Here is a 14,077-nt window from a genome sequence, read left to right on the forward strand (position 1 = left end):
GCCTTTTCTAAAATGAATCTGTGCTTATTATGCAACTCAAGACCAAACTGCGTAATGGTGACACCATAGAATTTCAGTGAAAAAGGGTATTGAAGATCATCCTATATAAGCTGCTTATTTTATAGATAAGGAAACAGAGACACAGAAAGATAAGATTGTTTGCCCATGGTCACACTGTGGCATATCTGGGACCAGGTCTCCTGATTCCAGGTCTGGTATTCACACCAGTCTTTACATGTGCATAATGTTCAATATAGGGAAAACATACAAATCTGTCAGCACTATTATTACTAAATTAGTGCCAATCTGTGATGAGCAATTATCAGAACTTGAAGCTGATGGGTAATGCCATTCTAGTCCAGTTAATGAGCCAAAAGCTTGGTTCTTCAAAACACTTAACATTAATCAGCATTTGGCTTCAGTGTGTGACAAGTGTTTTCAAAACATCACAGACAATTACAATATTCCTAGCTTTGCCTAGTGTAAATACATGATGAAAGAAAGTCAGAATTTCATAAATGACAGTCTCCAGAATGGAAATGATGAGTCCCTTAGAGAAGGTACAATGTGTTCATCTTTCTTGCTAGCCAAAAGTAATTTGGGAACTAACGAGGTCACTGAGAAATTACAAAGTGTGAACTTCTGCTGGGTGAGGATGAAAAGGCCTTTTTCACAATAGCAAAGCAGAGCTAGCACGTGAGATCAGCCCCATAATGAGTAATGAAGGAGTGACCCCAGGCTTCATGCCTCATCAGCCATCCCCACACACACCCCCTTCCCCCTTGGTTACTGGCAATGCCTCAAAGCGGGGGCTGGGGAGGGGGGGTCCCAAGCATGGAGTACTGAGATGCCCATCTAGGGCAGAAGAAGAAGCGTTCCAAGAGGACTTGGGAACTCATTACACAGTAGCCTGATGCTGGGAAAGTAGTAGAAGAAAGAAAACCAGAAAAAAAAAATGGTGGTTGGTATGAAGATGTCCTCAGCTCCAAGCTTCACGTTTCCCAGGACGGTTCTTGCAGAATTTTGTCCTCTAGGATTTCTGGAGAAGTTATCTATTATTGATTTATTGATTGACTTTCTGTAAGCCAAGAACCCAACTGTGGTTAATATTAGGTTTTCTGAAAGACAGATAATTGCTTGATTAACTGGGCTTAGGACAGTGTTACTCATTAGCTAGTTTTATATTAATAAAAATACATTAATCAATTAACCAGTCATTGTCGATCACCTGGTTAATAACTAATATTTATTGAGAAGTCACTGTGTGACAGGAACAATGTGAAATGTTTTCCCTTCATTATCTCATTCACTCCTCACCATAAGTCTTTGAGATGATAGTAATCATAATTACATTCAGGAATTTATTCGACATATATATTGAGTACCTGCTTATCAATAGACAGTTCTAGGCATTGGAGATACAGCAGTGAACAGGCAAAATTTCTCTTGTCTCTTGGATAGATTATATCAGGTAATTATCGCTGCCTAACAAACCTCCCCAAAACCTACTGGCACAAAACAATTAACACTAATTATTTTTCATAAGTGTGTGGGTTTTCCAAGTGGTTTTTCTGATCTTGATGGGACTCACTCATGTATCTGTTGCCACCTGGCAGATTAGCTGGTCTAAGAGGGTCTCTACTAGGAAAACTCATCTCTGCTCCACAAGGTCTCTCATCTTTCAGCAGCTCTCCTAAGCTTATTCTTATAGAAAAGGCAGGGGTCCCAAGAGAGGGGCTGGAAATGTACAAAGCCTCTTGAGGCCTAGATTGGGAGCTCATACAGTATCACTTCTGCCACACTCTGTTAGCCAAAGAATGTCATGAGACTAGCCCAGGTTCAAGGGTGGGGAAATGGAGTTGACCTCACAATGGACACAGTTGCAAAGTCACATTGAAAACACAGGGTATGAGAGGTCATTGATGCAGACCATCTGCTACATATATAATGATGACTAAAGTGACACTAAGGAATTCATGGAAATATTTCATTTGAGTCTCACAATAATCCCTGGAGGCAAATTCTATTACCAATCTCTGCTCCCCAGATGAGGAAATTGAGGCCTAGGGAGGTTACAAAACTTGTCTAAGATCTATGAATATTTGGTGATGGCCTCACGGTTCAAACTCAAGATTCCAGTGTCTGAGCACTGACCCACTATGTGATTCTCTCCAGCCTGCGCACTTCGAGAGAGAAAGTACAGGACATGGTCACTGCCCGTAAGGCACTTTCAGTCCTACTGGGGTTAGATAAGTCCCTGAGGAATCAGTAACAATACGTGTCTCTAACCCAAACTTGATAATTGCCCAACAAGCACTAACAATTAAGGGGGCCAGGACAAGATACAGAAGCTTCCATAAAGAGATTCTCCAGTGAACTGGGCTTTGAAGGGTCTAGACAGTGAATAACAAAAGGGGAGAGTTTTCTGATAATGGCATCCTCTCACCTTCATGTAAGGGCTTATAGTGTAAACTTCCTTTTCTTTAGAATGGCATTCAGTGCTGCAAGCAATAGAAAACCTGATTAACAGTGACTTCTCATATAGGGATTTTTGTTTGTCATGCACAACGAGTGTGGGAAAAAGAAGTTCAGGACTTCACAATAGCCAGATGATGTCATCAAGGAACCAGGTTCTTTCTGTCTTTCTCCTCTGCCATTCTACAAACATACCCCGATTCCTGGGGGTTTCATAATGCCAGGATGGCAGCTGTATTCACGAGTATTCTTGTGCATTCTCACATAGGAAGAAGGAGGAGGTGAGCATGCTAGCACATCCTGTCCACTGAACTACTTTCCCATGATTTCTACCCATTGTACCCTCCTTACTCTCTTTGGCTAGAACTCAGTCATGCGTAGCTGCAGGGAAAGCTGGAGAAGCTAATGTTTCAGTTTTCTGAAACTCTGTAATATGGGCAAACAAGAAAAAAAGAGGGCCGTAAATGACTTTTACGTAATCAATCCACAGCGTCGATCCCAACCCGCCCAGCACCGTCTCCCAGCACTTTCCCCAGCCACTCCCATGCACCAGCAAACAGAAGTCCTCTGCATTAGTCCATTTTCACACTGCTGATAATAACATGCCTGAAACTGGTTAATTTATAAAGAAAAAGAGGTTTAATGGACTCATAGTTCCACGTGGCTGGGGAGGCCTCACAATCATGGTGGAAGGCAAATGGCACATCTTACATGGTGGCAGGCAAGAGATCGTGTGCAGGGGAACTCCCCTTTATAAAACCATCAGATCTCCTGAGACTTATTCACTATCACGAGAACAGCATGGGAAGGACCCACCCCCATGATTAAATTACCTCCCACTGGGTCCCTCCCATGACACGTGGAACTGTGGGATCTACAATGCAAAATAAGATTTGGGTGGGGACACAGCCAAACCATATCATCCTCATTCCAAGTGCACTTCAATCAATTGTTCTCTTGGCTCCCTTTTTTATTTTCATAATGTCCTTTTGCCTTTATAGACTGTTGAAATTTTTCCATGACTCTTCCCTGATCTCCCATAGCTGGCATGACCCCTATCTTGGGTTAGGCCCCTTAGTCCTTCTGCTGCTGCCCCTGCTGTAGCACAAAGCACATTCTGATCTCATAGTTCCTCTACTAGAATGCAAACTCTTCAAGTCAGGGGTCATGTCCTGTCCAGTTTTCTACCCACCTTTAGAACCACAAGCAGCTCCAGGATCATGCAGACATGAAGGAAATTGAGTGAGCTTCATGATTTAGCATGAGGAGGATGAGGAAAAGAAAGGTGGCACAAACAATTGGGGGACTGAAGGAGCTGTTGAGGAGGAAAGAAAAAGTCTCCTCTTCCCATTTAGGCCCTCTTCCAACTGGGCCTAAGAATTAAACTGATATATGACAGATTGACAGGAGAAAAGCATACAAGTTTTCTTACAATTTTTACACATAAACAAGGACCTTCACAAGAGAATGAAGGCCTGAAAAAATGACCAGACAGAAAGATTCTTGCTCTGTTTGCCCAGCCTGGAGTGCAGTGGTGTGAACACAGCTCGCTGCAGCCTCAATCTCGTGGTCTCAAGCAAACCTCCCATCTCAGCTTCCCAAGGTGCTGGGATAACAGCTGTGAGCCACCGCGCCTAGTGCTTTTGTGCCTTTTAGACAAAGAAACTATTAACTTGTGAAGAAATAACAAGACAAAAGGGTGTTGGCCAGGGACAGCAAATTGTGAGGAAGTGACTAAGATATATAGTAGAGAGAACCAGAGGAAAATAAGGGTTATTTTGGTAACTTTGTTTGTCCAGATCCATTTCAGCATTGATTCCCAGTTCCTGTTGATAAGAATGTTGCTTTCTCTCTCTGTCTCTTTCTGTCTTTTCTTCTCAACACCATGATTCTGTAAGGAATGTTCTTCTCTTGGTGGTACAGGGTAGACACGTTTCTCATGGGAAATTTTGTGGCCCGTTTAGGTTAAAAAAAAATGTGGAGGGGAGGGGTGGTCAGAAAGCCCTTCCTGCACCTGCTGTTTCTCAAGTGCCTTCAGCTCAAAGTCATCAATCTGCCAAAGTGGCCTATTTTGGGGTGGCATGTCCTGAGCTCCTTTAGAACAGATGACAGGCACAATGCTGGTGCCATCGTCAGCACCAGGACACTGCTGAGTTCTGTTTCAGACTTGTTGAGTGTGAGGTGATCATGGAATTCTCAAATAGAAATTTAAAACAGGCATCTACTTTCAGAAGAAAGGTCAGGATTTTTCTTTTTTTGTTTGAGATGGAGTCTCACTCTGTCACCTAGGCTGGAGTGCAGTGGTGCAATCTCAGCTCACTGCAAGCTCTGCCCCCTGAGTTCATGCCATTCTCCTGCCTCAGCCTCCCGAGTAGCTAGGACTACAGGCGCCCGCCACCATGCCAGGCTAATTTTATTTTTTTTTCTGTATTTTTAGTAGAGACAGGGTTTCACTGTGTTACCCAGGATGGTCTCGATCTCCTGACCTCATGATCCGCCCCCCTCGGCCTCCCAAAGTGCTGGGATTACAGGCGTGAGCCACCGCACCTGGCTGGTCAGGATTTCTATTGTAAGTTTGATACAAAGTGGAAAAGGCTGAAGATTTCATCCAGTCTGAAAAGACCATATGAAAGAGGAAGGGGTGAGCTCCAAAGAATAAGCATATGTCAAAAGCAGTGCTGGGCAAAGACTCAGATCTAATATCACTGAGGCTTCTGCCAGGCAGAGAGCAGTGGCCGTCTGCTCACCGCAGTGGCCAGTGTGTCTTTGTGAAGAGCAATGGAGGCCAGGATTGAGGTGAGTATTGTCAGTACCAACTCTAAATTTCAGATTAGCTGTGGATGGAGGCAGTAAATAAGCAAATGCATTTGTCCAATTTCCTTACATTGCAAATTGCAAAACCCAGTTGAAGTTGGGTTGAGACCAGCTTAAGTAAAGCAGACTGTATTGGCTCATGAAAGAGCAGGATAGCTTTGGCTTCAGCCATGGCTGGATTCAGGGTCCAAGTAATGTCCTCAGGACTCTCTCTTTCCATCCATCTCTCATCTCTCTTCATTTTTGATTCTCTCTTAGTGTTGGATTCGTTGTCTCTCACTATGGATGGCTTTCCCCAGGTATCCAAGAAAGGTGACAGAAAGCAACTCTGGTCTATATCATCTTCACAAGCTTGTGATCCAATACTGAAAAAAGAGCCTTTCTCTCTCTCTCTCTCTCTCTGCCTTTAAACATCAAATCTCAAGGAATAATCTGATTGGCTTTTCTAGGGTTTTCTGCCTCTTCCCATGCCAAAGGAATAGATTTATCTGATTGACTGAACTTAGATCACATGCTAACTTCTCTGGGAAATGGGGGATTCCCCATAAAAAAGTAGTTCCGTTAGCAGAAGAAGAGGAGAAGTCATGCTAGACAGAAAAAACAAAACAAAACAAAACAAAAAAACCAGAAGTCTTCTCTTAGAAGGACTGTTGCAAACAGGCTTTAATCATTTGGGTCCTGCTTCCTTGTTAGTGGATCCAGATGCATGGAGCTTATTGATAAGCACCAGTGGAGACGTGCTTGCCTGTTTAGCTAGAAGCCATTCTCTACCTTTCAGACGTATCCCCAGCAGAGGAACTGAATGGAGCCTTAGGCCAGTCAGTCTCAAGGCTGGTTATTTTTAGTAACTGGATTCTGCCCTAGTTGCCTTATAATTACATCTCTTTTAGATTATATTTGGCTACCCCCTCCATGCCTTCCTGAGCTACATATTGGATTCCAACTCTGTATGCTATTTCTTCCAGGCCTAGAATATTATTTTCTTCTCTCCTGATATAATCCCCTTACCAAGTTCCTAAGGCTGGGTCTCCACTCTTTCTTTGAATGGCAGCTATCTGTACTAGAGCTATCTGCAACTGGATCCTGAGCTCTACCCACTTGCCAAGACTTCTTCCTATTTCTACTGGTTGGACCACCCCTGCACCATCTCTGAAGGCTGGTTCAGTCTCTGAGTCCCACTCCACCCTGCACTGGCCAATCCCCAATTATGACAGCTGCTAACGTTCTTATAAAAACTTCTTTAGTCTCTAAATATGCAGGGTAATCAGACCACATGGAACAGCATTCATGGAAGCACCCAAACTGCGTTTACTGCATTATAAACATTTGATCTTCTCTGCAGAACCATGAAGAAGTGGGAAGAATGCCCAGTTCCCCTACTTCTTTATCACACTTTGCCACGTGGGCCTTTAAAGAGTTTGTACTGCTGGCTGGGTGCAGTGGCTCACTCCTGTAATCCCAGCACTTTGGGAGGCCGAGGCAGGCGGATTATGAGATCAGGAGATCAAGACCACCCTGGCTAATATGGTGAAACCCCGTCTCTACTAAAAATAAAAAAAATTAGCTGGGCATGGTGGTGGGCGCCCATAGTCCAAGCTACTCAGGATGCTAAGGCAGGAGAATGGGGTGAACCCAGGAGGCGGAGCTTGCAGTGAGCCGAGATCGCACCAATAAACTCCAGCCTGGGTGACAGAGTGAAACTCCGTCTCAAAAAAAAAAAAAAAAAGAGAGTTCGTACTACTGAATGGCAGTGTGTTAGAACATTCATAAAACAGATCCCACTCTTTCTGCCTGAGCCTTTTCTTCTACAGAGTTCAGACTTTGTCCTGGGATAGCTGCCATCTGGCCCTTCCATTTCTCCCATAGCTCTTTCTAGGCTTTTGTATATAAAACTCAGTTTTCCCTTCCTTCAGGAAAAGAGCAAAGAACTCATGCATATGGATACACACAAATAGATTTTCTCAAGTCTGCCCCATTGATTTGCCAAACATGCCTGATGCCTGAAGAGAAACATCAGCAGAAGAATAGGTTCAGGTTGAAATCTCTGCAATAAGAAGAGGTGTGTTACTAGAAAACTGTTTCCCAATCTGGGTCTATATTACTAAAGCATTCTTGGTATGTGTACTGGATACCTCTCATACACCACTTCACATCCTCTCAGCCCCACCTCCAAGTGCAACCACTGCTGCAGTATTGAGCTCCATGTAGTCTTTGTCCAGCTTCATATGAGTGTAATCTCATAGGGTCTTATCTGGGTCCCCACCACATACCTCTTGCTTCCGGTACCAGGTCTTCTCTCATGCCAAGGTGCAGTATACCTAGGGGAACCTGCTTGGCACCCAAACATTATAACCCAGAAGTAAGAGGGTGGCTAAGCCTGTTGGGACCATCTTGGGCCAATAGATGACAGGAGTTAATGGCTAGGTAGTTCCTCCTTTTGTCTTCCAGGCATGCATTTTTTTTTTTTTTTTTTTTTTTTTTTTTTTTTTTTTTTTTGAGACGGAGTCTCGTTCTGTCGCCCAGGCTGGAGTGCACTGGTGCAATCTCAGCTCACTGCAACCTCCGCCTCCTGGGTTCAAGCAATTCTCCTGCCTCAGCCTCCTGAGTAGCTGGGACTACAGGCACCCACCACCATGTCCGGCAAATGTTTTGTGTTTTTAGTAGAGACAAGGTTTCACCATGTTGATTAGGCTGGTTCCAAACTCCTGACCTCCAGTGATCCACCTGCCTTGGCGTCCCAATGCACTGGGATTACAGGCGTGAGCCACCACGCCCAGCTTCTGGGATTACTTTTCAAATAATATATCTCAGGCTCTGCTTTCAGGGCCACCCAAGACAAGAGAGTATATCATGGCTTCTTTGTAATTGTCTAACAGAAAGAATAAAATGTTGGTACCAAAGAGACCTCATGTCAAATTCTAACAGTATGACTGAAAACAAATTATTTAGCCATCTTAAAACCCAATTTCCTTATCTTTATTACACAGATAACATGAGTGGCCCCCATGATATTTGTCTAAATACTAAATCAGATAGTCTCTCTGAGAAGCATAATAGGTACCTGACACAGAATAGCACTCAGTCAGTATTCATTCTCTTCTCCTTATTCTCACCCATTGTTCTGACAGAAATAAGAACTTTTTAAAAAAGTTATAAGGTAGAAATGAAAAGACATAATAAATGGACAGTTGTATGTTCAAAGAAAACATCAAATATGCATACTTACTAGCATATAGATGGATGCATATGTAAAAATTCATTAAGCTAAACACTTAAAATTTGTGTGCTTTATGTAAGTTATGCTGTAATTGCCTATTTATTTTTTTCAAGAGATGAGGTCTTGCTCTGTTACCCAGGCGGGAGTGCAGTGGCACCATCACAGCTCACTGCAGCCTCACACTTCTGGGCTCAAGTAATCTTCCTGCTTCAGCCTCCTGAGTTGCTGTGACTACAGGAATGCACCACGTAGTTATTTTTTGTAGAGACAGGGTCTCAAACTCCTGGGCTTAAGCAACCCTCCTGTGTCAGTCTCCCAAAATGTTGGTATCACAGGCATGAGCCACTGCACCAGGACTTTAATTTTTTTTAAGTTAAAAATTTTATGGATATGCTAAATACTCTCTAAAATGAAAGGATACATTATTGTTCTAAAATGTATTTAACGCAGATCCACAATGGGATGAACAAATGGGTTCTTATTTCTATCACAGCAGGAACTCTTTAATAAGCTTTAAATGAAAATGCCCTTATTGAATATATATATATTCAAAACAAAGTGTTTACGTATACTAAACCATCCTTGTTTTTCTTTTCTTTTGTTTTTAGTTGAGACAGAGTCTGTCACCTTGGTTGGAGTTCATTGGTGCAATATCTCACTGCAACCTCAAACTCCTGGACTCAAGTGATCCTCCCATCTCAGCCTCCTGCACAGGTGGGACTACATGTACCCACCACCACACCCAGCTAATTAAAAAAAATTTTTTTTGTAGATACAGAGTATCACCCTATTGACCAGGCTGGAGTGCAGTGGTGCAATTATAGCTCACTGCAGCCTTGAACACCTGAGCTCAAGCCACGAGCTCCTCCGCAGCCTCTCAAGTAGCTGGAAATACAGGTGTGCGCCACCATGCCCAGCTAATTTTTATCTTTTGTAGAGACAGGAGTCACACTATGTTGACTATACTGGTTTTAAACTCCAGCTCAAGCTATCCTTCCATCTCAGCCTCTCAAAGTACTAGGATTACAGGTGTGAGCCACTATGCCCTGAAACTTTCATGAAACTAAAAGTTTCATAGTATGAATGACAGATTCTTTAAGAATCTGATAAAAAAGGAACATCACATTTTTAATCTCTTGCATACTTTTAAAAATATGTCAGCAGAGAAAGTAAAAGACTGGGTATTTATATTAGAAAAACTAATCATGGCTAGGAGTGAGGCAGAGGCGGTGGGGCCGGCCAGTCATCAGAGCCAACTCAGGAGGTGGAACATTGCCATGAAGGGAGGACTTTAGCTTGATCTCTATGGAAATGGGAAGCAAAGCCTTGGTCTTATTAGTGGCAGATAACCAACCAAGATAATCAACCAACAGTGGGGTAAGAAACTCCACAGTGAAGTAAAACAAAAAAGTGCACGCCACAGGAGTCACCACACAGCCAGAGTTGGGGGCGCTGCTTGAACACCTCAGAGTAGGAAACCCTTGTCAAATAAATGCTAGGATGCTATCCTCTCAGGTCTTGACTTTTACTGTACTAGCTTCTGTTCTTATCCTCTTTCCCTCCTAACATCAGACTGGGGAAAGAGGAATCATGGAAGACAGGATCCCTTAGTGCAAGAGCGGAAGGTGTCACCAGCTCCCCTCAGTTCTCTCTGCCCACCTCATCTAGGGGAGTGGCAATTTCTTGAGTGCCACCACCAGTGCCTTGCACAGGTAGGGAGGCACTCACAGTCTTTGTTGGGTTTGTGGAATGGATCCTGTGACCTACAGACAGTGATGGGGTGCAATGGGTGCTATCCTGTATGGAAGTAGACTGGTAGATGGCCCAGTCCTTGGCTGGAGGCATTCACGATGCAGTTGAGAAGACAGAAAATGCACTCCAGCAGGGGCCTACAGTGGACAAGGCTTCGTGCCAAGTGAGGGAACCCAGAAAAGTATGTGAATGATGACCAGTGTGAGGGTGACCCAGAAATGGAAAAGGAAGGAAATATCATGGGAATGATTTGCTTACATTATAAGTATCTAAGGGCAAACTTGTACAATGATTCTAAGATAATAACAATTACTGCTTGAAAGAAAAGCACTTATCATTCTTGAGATGTATGCCTTCTTGTAACACATCTCAAAATGCCAAGAAAACTACACATAAGCCTAGAGACAAGCCAGTAGATACTAGAGAGACAGCCATATTAAAACAGTTGTGAGGGTAGCAGCTGTGGCAGGAGCTGAGGGGGTAAAGGAAGCCCATCCAGAGAGCCAAATCTTCCAGGTTACTGAAGTGTAGAGGCAGGAAACCCCCCGGGGCCCTCCAAAGACCCACAGCATGCTGCCAGCCTTTGGGTGCCTGCTGCATGGGAGCACCCACAAGCCAAAAGAGTAAGGCTGTGGCACAGCATCGACATCGTGAAAGGACTGCAGATGTGAGTGGGCAGCTGTGAGACACTGATCCCTTCCTCTTCCCCTCTTCCCTACTCGACCTACTGAAGGAGCCTAGGAAGGGTGGAGTGGAAGAGAGAAGCTGTGAGCCAGAATGGGATTTAAACTACGCAGACCTACTTTTTTAAAATGGCAAGTTTCTACAATCTGCCCTAGATGTTGTTGGACAGAAAAAGGGATTAGACAGAGGACCATTGAAAGTGCTGATTAAGGGCCAGGCACGGCGGCTCACATCTGTAATCCTAGCACTTTGGGAGGCTGAGGAGGGTGGATCACTTGAGGTCAGGAGTTTGAGATCAGCCTGACCAACATGGCGAAACCCCATCTCTACTAAAAATACAAAATTTAGCCAAGCGTGGTAGTGGGCACCTGTAGTCCCAACTACTCGGGAGGTTAAGGCAGGAGAATCACTTGAACCCAGGAGGTGGAGGTTGCAGTGAGCTGAGATCACGCCACTGCACTCCAGCCTAAGCGACAGAGCCAGACTCCATCTCCCCCCCGCCAAAAAAAGTGCTGATTTTAGGAACCAAAAAGTGAATCCATTCCATGTTTATGCCCCCGGTATGTTGCAATTTCCCAGTTAACTGCTTCCTGAGAGGTCAGTGATGTAAGAGAGGCATATATACATGCAGTATCCATTTATACAAACAAAGAATTGATTTGAAAAGATTCAAATAGTTTCAGGGTAGGATAAAAACAGCAACATTCACGGGGGGATTCTTATTGTGCCCTGCATTGAACCAAGTTCATTATCTTAATCTATTTTGCCCTCCCAACAAGAATTGCATTATCCCCGTTTCTCAAATGAAGAAACCAAGACTTTAAGAGACTTTGAGAGCTAAGGAGTCTGAAGTCCTACTGTTTCTAAGTGTCTAGTAAGTGGCTGTCTGCCCTCAACTTCCTCTTATTGCTTGTCCTAAACCAGGATTCATTAAATCAGTCTAGTTTTACTTTCTATTACCTGATTTTATAAATGTTTAAACTTAGTCCCAGAGAAATTAAAGGACTTGACTTAAAGTATTTAGTAGCAGAGAAAAGATTTCTAACATAAAAAGATCTTCCAAGTTTTACTACAGGGCTTGTAATAAACCCATTACAAAGAAAAAGAATTATTGCAAACTTGCCTATCAACATGTGATATGCACTTTTGTTTTGAGCCGCAATTGGCCTTACCTTAAGAGAAACATCGTACAAAAAAGTGACTGGCTCTGGCTGTCCTCTTATCGAGAGGGGGCAATGGAGGAGCTTTGTACAATTCTTGCATTCTCAGCACCTACCATAGTGCCTGGCAAACAGTCATTACTCAATAAATGTTTGCTGAATGAATATTATATATAACTCAATATTCCCTGGACACACAAAAAATAGTTCTTTTCCCCCTTCACATTGTAAAGAGAACACTAATGAACAGATGGACTTTGTTTTTTCTGCCAGCTCACATCATTCCAAGTTTTATTTGCGTTTGTAATACAGATGCATACAAGTGGACTCATCCATCATCTCCTCTGAGCTAACCACCATGACATCATTACCAATCCCCAGATACCAAGGCCAGATCTTCTAGGTCAGTCTCTCTACATATGTGTATTGCTTTTTCCTTTGCATTACTTATTTCTTTTTTGTAATATAGCTGATATTCCAGGAGCTGACTCCCAGACCCTCTTTGCCCCCAGTGACTTTCAAGGTGCAAGATTCTGTTGCCTTTCTTTTGCTGATAGATGTTGCTGAAAGGCCTGTGTGGAAACTTACAAAATCAAATGAGTTTTCTTCTCCTCCCCTTCTGTTAAATTCTAACTCACCATCCCTCACCCATACCTCAAGCCCAGCTCTCTCCCGCAGGCAGTCTCTGCCAGCCAGGCCAGGCCTGAGCTTGTTCTCTGCGTGTCTCAAGCAGGGAGTCCTAAAAGGAAATATTGCTCTCATTCCAAAGTTGCTTCATCTTCATGGGCAAAGAAGAAAAAAGCAGAGGAAGGTAAATGCAGCAACTCTGAGAAATTCTTAGTTGATTATTTACTGTTGCTTAACCTTCGAAAGATTCCACTGCAGAAAGGGAGGGCAGGTATTTATACAGTTCCTAGCCCAGGTAACTTCTCTTTCCCAGACATGCTAGGCCAGTTAGCTTGAGCTCATTTGCAAGGAGGCCAATTCTATGACCCCTTTCATTTCCCAGAATGCCTCACAGTGGACACTCAAAGCAGTCGACTTGCTAACAAGGCTAAAGGAGTTAGGTTTTACATCATTCCTAAATTATTGATGGTGCTTTGCAAATCAGCTTTTCCTGTGCACATGACTCTCCTTAGCTAATCTTTACAACATATAAGACAGTTGTCAAAACTGTTTTGAAATATGATTCTGGGGTTTCAGAGTGCCGTCTCATGGGATTTGAGTTTTCAGAACAAATCTCTGTGCAGAGATAGGAACTATTCTGCTTAATAAGTATTATTATTATTATTTATCTAAAGCAATTACTCAAAATACCTAAATGCAATTTGCAAAGTAGTCAGGTAATAACACCATGTAGAAACTCATGTTAAGGGCTACCATTTCAATGAATGTAGGGAACACTATCCACTTTTCTCAGAGTCCTTAGAAAAATATAGTAAGTGAAAATAAAGGCCGGGCATGGTGGTTCATGCCTGCAATCCAGGCACTTTGGGAGGCCGAGGCAGGAGGCCTCATTTGAGGTCAGGAGTTTGAGACCAGCCTGGCCAACATGGTGAAACCCCATTTCTATTAAAAATACAAAAATTAGGGCCGGGTGCAGTGGCTCATGCCTGTAATCCCAGCACTTTGGGAGGCCAAGGTGGGCAGATCACTTGAGGTCAGAAATTCGAGACCAGCCGGGCTAACATGGTGAAACACTGTCTCCACTAAAAATACAAAAAAATTAGCCAGGCATGGTGGTACATGCCTGTAATCCCAGCTACTCGGGAGGCTGAGGCAGGAGAATTGCATGAACCCGGGAGGTGGAGGTTGCAGTGAGCCAAGATCACACCACTGCACTCCAGCCTGGGCGACAGAGCAAGACTCCATCTCAAAAAGAAAAAAAAAAAAGTAGAATGGTTTATTATACACAAGAGGCAAAAGCAAAATGAAACATGGTATACAGACTGAACCAAAATATCAAAAATAACAA

General features: G+C 43.3%; 1 protein-coding gene across 1 annotated transcript in view; it reads right to left on the reverse strand.

Annotated features, from left to right (window-relative positions):
• LOC129460041 (uncharacterized) overlaps nucleotides 1–14,077 on the reverse strand; it is a 56,055-nt gene that overhangs the window by 909 nt on the left and 41,069 nt on the right. The window contains exon 6 of the mRNA XM_063614283.1: nucleotides 2,447–2,501. The gene's annotated coding sequence lies outside the window, so the exon portion shown is untranslated. The remainder of the gene's footprint in view (nucleotides 1–2,446; nucleotides 2,502–14,077) is intronic.

This window comes from Symphalangus syndactylus, chromosome 13, assembly GCF_028878055.3.
Source record: "Symphalangus syndactylus isolate Jambi chromosome 13, NHGRI_mSymSyn1-v2.1_pri, whole genome shotgun sequence".
In the NCBI taxonomy this organism is placed as follows: Eukaryota; Metazoa; Chordata; class Mammalia; order Primates; family Hylobatidae; genus Symphalangus; species Symphalangus syndactylus.